The sequence below is a fragment of the Mandrillus leucophaeus genome, unplaced genomic scaffold (genome assembly GCF_000951045.1).
Source record: "Mandrillus leucophaeus isolate KB7577 unplaced genomic scaffold, Mleu.le_1.0 Scaffold269, whole genome shotgun sequence".
NCBI lineage: Eukaryota > Metazoa > Chordata > Mammalia > Primates > Cercopithecidae > Mandrillus > Mandrillus leucophaeus.
In genome coordinates this window covers 3037818-3042488 of record NW_012102798.1, presented here as the reverse complement: position 1 = coordinate 3042488, position 4671 = coordinate 3037818, and the positions used below count along the sequence as shown (strand labels likewise).

The 4671-nt window shown below is 40.5% G+C and overlaps 1 pseudogene; it reads left to right on the top strand.

Moving 5' to 3' along the window:
- The first annotated feature begins 3335 nt into the window (after positions 1 to 3335).
- LOC105542834 lies at positions 3336 to 3906 on the top strand (annotated as a pseudogene).
- The last annotated feature ends 765 nt before the right edge of the window (positions 3907 to 4671 follow it).

Genomic DNA, 4671 nt, shown 5'->3' with positions numbered 1-4671 from the left:
GTATGTTCAAATCTGATGAACTCTGAGAGTCTGGGTTATGTCGAGGACTGAATTCTTAGGTAGTTTGGGCTCTACTGGGCTGTATCATGCACTGGCAGCTAACCCAATGGTAGGATGAGGAAAGTAATGCAAGCCTCTTAAGCTGGAGTGTGCCTGCAACCTGCACCTGACCAGCACTGAGCAAGTGGAAACATGAGATTTGTTTGCCATTAAGCAAGCCTACAGAGGAAAAGCCAGATACGGGTACGTGAGTCTTCAGCATGGCAGCTTCAGGCGAAGCTCAGCTGTTGGCACAGCAGGCACTGGGCTGTCTGCTCAGAAACTGTCAGGAACATTATAATTAAACATCCCCGCCTTTCCCTGACCAGGGCTGACAGCTGTGAGAACAGAGCTGCTAGGAGAGGCACACATATTCTTGAATCAATTCTGATACAGGAAGGGGGTGGGAATCATCCCACCTCCACAATTTCCAGAATAAAGGGCACTTCTATTCCTGGGAAACCCATGAGTCAGAGATTCCAAAGGCATCTTGAATGATAGAAGTACTTTTCTACACTTTGGAAAAATTGTGGCAGTTTTTTATAAATTTATGTACACAGCTATCTTGTGATCCATCAATTCACCTCCTAGGTATTTAGCCAAGATAAATGACAACATATGCCCAGAAAAAGACTTGAATATGATTGTTCATATCAGCTTTATTCATAATAGCCCAAAGTGGAGACAGCTCAGGTATTCATCAACAGAATAATGGGTAAACAAACTATGATTTACTTATACAATGGAATACCACTCAGCAAGAAAAAGGGATGCATTATTAATACATGCAAGATGGATGAATCTCAAAAACATTATGCTAAGAAGTCTTACACAAAAGAGTACATTTTGTATGATTTCATGTATATACATTTCTAAATCAGGAAAAATCTACAGCGGAAAAATTTAGAACATGAATTACATTTGAGAGGGTTGGGGGCAGAAAATAGCTGGAAAGGGGGAATAGGAGGGGACGTTATAGGGTGATGATCATGTTGTATCACTTCATAGGGGTTTGGTTTATATGGGTATATGCATTTCTCAAAACTCAGTGAATGCACATCAAAAAGAAAAACAGAATGGGAAAGAAAATGAAGAATACATGTGATGTTGGGGGCAGGGGGGATGTTGGACATTATCAGATTTGAATTTTTAAAAGTCAGTCTGAAACAACCAATTAAAAGTAGGTAAAATCTTAAATATTTTACTAAAGCAGATATATGGATGGAAAATAAGCACATGAAAATATTTTCAGCATTATTCTCAATTAGCAAAATGCAAATAAAGTCACAATGAACTATCACTGAACGCTATCAGAATGGCTAAAGTTAAAAATAATGACAATTCCAAGTGCTGATGAAGACTGAAAGCAACAGGACCTCTCATATATTACTGGTGGGAATATAGAACTGTACAGCCACCCTGGGAAACAATTTGGCATTCTTTTTTTTAATTTTCTTTTTTTTTTTTTTTTTTTTGAGACAGAGTCTCACTCTGTCGCCAGGCTGGAATGCAGTGGTGCGAACTCGGCTCACTGCAAACTCTGCCTGCTGTGTTCAAGTGATTCTCCTGCCTTAGCCTCCCGAGTAGCTGGGACTACAGGCGTGCACCACCACGCCCAGCTAATTTTTGTATTTTTAGCAGAGACAGGGTTTCACCATGTTGGCCGGGATGGTCTCGATCTCTTGACCTCGTGATCCGCCCACCTCGGCCTCCCAAAGTGCTGGGATTACAGGCGTGAGCCACTGCACCCGGCCAATTTGGCATTTTTTAAAAATTAAATGCACACTTGCCATAGGAATGAGTAATCCTACTTGTTAAATAGAATTTAAGGGAGGCCATTGTTTTGGACTGAGCTCCTGCACTAGGCCCAACAGACCAGATCAAAGCAGAATTGAGTCACTTGTACTAAGTGCCATGTAACCAAACTGAATTTAACTCTGGCCAGTTTTGAAAAGAACAAGAGATTCACAGCAACCAATCCCAAGGGGCTCAGTCAACCTGAGCAGGTATGATAAGGAAGCCTTCCCTGCTTTAACCCTATAAGGAATGTTACCTGAAGTAACCTGTTAACCAATCTGCTTTTCACACTATGATATCAGTTCTTGTTTCTGCTTAAACTAACTTATAAAAACCAGCTGTTCTGCCGTGCCCAGTGGAGTGCCTTTCTATCTTGTAGATTAGATGTTGCCTTGGCCGGGTGCAGTAGTTCACGCCTGTAATCCTAGCACTTTGGGAGGCCAAGGCGGGCAGATCACTTGAGGTCAGGAGTTCGAGATCAGTCTGGCCAACATGGTGAAACCCCAGCTCCACTAAAAATTCAAAAACTAACCAGGTGTGGCGGCATGTTCCTGTAATCCCAGCTACTCCAGAGGCTAAGGCATGAGAATCACTTGAACCTGGGCTGCAGTAAGCCGACATCACACCACTGCACTCTAGCTTGGGCGACAGAGCAAGACCCTGTCTTTAAAAAAAAAAAAAAAATAGAAGAAGTTCCCTAATTCGTGAATTGCTAACAAAATCCAATTAGATCTTTACGCTAATTTGTTGAAATTTTCTTTTTAAACACATTCCTGGGTATTTACTCCAGAGAAATGAAAACTTCTGTTCACACAACAACCTAAGTAAGCAGCAAGAATGACTTGTCTCTGCTGTATGGTATCTGAGACCTTGGCTGGAATGTCTTGAATAGCTGGGGATGACTCAAATCTGGTGGGCTGGAAGCCTCTGGTAGCATCTTCACTCACATATCTGGCATATGAACTGGGATAACTCAAAGACTGCTTAGTGAAGACTGTTGACCATAGTACCTACAAATGGGAATGTTCAGAAGTGAGCATTCCAAGAGAACCAGGTGGAAGTTGTATTGCCTTTTGTGCCTCAGTATCTGACCTAGCCTCAGAATCCATGCAGTGTCACTTCTACCACATTCTATTGATTAATACAAGTCACTAAGGCCAGCCCAAATTCAAGGGGAAAAGAATTAGACTGCACCTCTTGATAGGGGAGTGGCAAGGTCACACTGCAAAAGAGCATGTGGGATATGGGATAAGAGATATGGTCACCTCTATCCTTGGAAAATATAATCTTTCATAGTGAACAAATAAATTAATCTATGTAGAATTCTAGACAGCCACTGATTTTTAAAAATCCCACCACAACAATATTAAATAATTTGGGATGTTAAAAATAAGATGGGATTGCAGTACATTTGGCTTCATAGAGACAGCGCCCAGGCAAGTGAGAGCTGGATGGGCACTGGGCGACTCTGTGCCTTGCTGATGAAATAATAACTAAACATGGCCAAAGGAGAGCCTAAGAAGCTGAAAGGCAAAATGTCATCATATGCATTCTTTGTGCAAACTTGCCAGGAAGGAGCACAAAAAGTAGCACCCAGAAGATTCAGTCAGTTTCTCAGAGTTTTCTAAGAAGTGCTCAGAGAGGTGGAAACCTGTCTGCAAAAAAGAAAGGAAAATTTGAAGACGTGGCAAAGTCGGTGAGGCCCGTTACAAAAGAGAAATGAAACCTAAATCCCTACTGAAGGGGAAACAAAAAAGTTCAAGCACTCGAGAGGCCTTCTCGAGCCTTTGTCTTGTTCGGTTCTGAGTACCGCCCAAAAATCAAAAATAACATCGCAGTCTATCCATTAGTGACGTTGCAAAGAAACTGGGAGAGATATGGAATAACACTGCTGCAGATGATAAGCAGCCATATGAAAGGAAGACTGCAAAGCTGAAGGAAAAATATGACAAGGATTTCGCTGCACACGGAGCTAAAGGAAAGCCTGATGCAGCAAAAAGGAAAGCCGTCGGGGCTGAGAAAAGCAAGAAAAAGAATGAAGAGGAGGAAGATGAAGAGGATGATTGTTGAGGAGGAAGATGATGATGAATAAGCTGGTTCTAGTGCAGTTTTTTCTTTCTTGTCTGCAAAGCATTTAACCTCCCTATATACAATTCACTCCTTTTAAATTTAAAAAAAAAATTGAAATGTAATATTGTGTAAGATTTAATAACTATACAGTGTCTTTTTTTGTATAGTTAGCACACTACCAAATGTGTAGTTAGCTAGCCCTATCCTGGTGGTATGTTCAATAGTCACTAATCTTGCCTGTTACAGCACAGCGGTTGCAAATTGGCATGGAAATTTAAAGCAGGTTTATGTTGGTGCACAGCACAAATTAGTTATATATGGGATGACAGTGTTTTCATCTTCAGTTCTCTCTGATGCAGCTTATACAAAATAACTGTTGTTTTGTTTACTAAATACTAATTTTTAATTGCAAAAAGTTGCAGCTGTTTTGTTTGACATTCTAAATGCTTCTAAGTAAATATAATTTTAAAAATTAATATTGTTGTCCTTCCTTTTCATAGGCCTGAAATTTTTCTTTCTGGGGCGGGGGGGAAGCTAGCCTTTTGCTTTTGCCCATTTTGTATCACATGAATTATTACAGTGTTTATCTTTTCATATAGTTAGCTGATAAGAAGCTTTTATCTAGACACCCTGCTTCTCATCGTGGGAGTAATAAAAGTTAAATTGAGACCGTTTTCATCCATAACTGAATCCCCAAATCTTGATCAGTTGATAACAAACTTCATATAACCCACTTATATTTACAAAGTGAAGAGTAACCAAGCT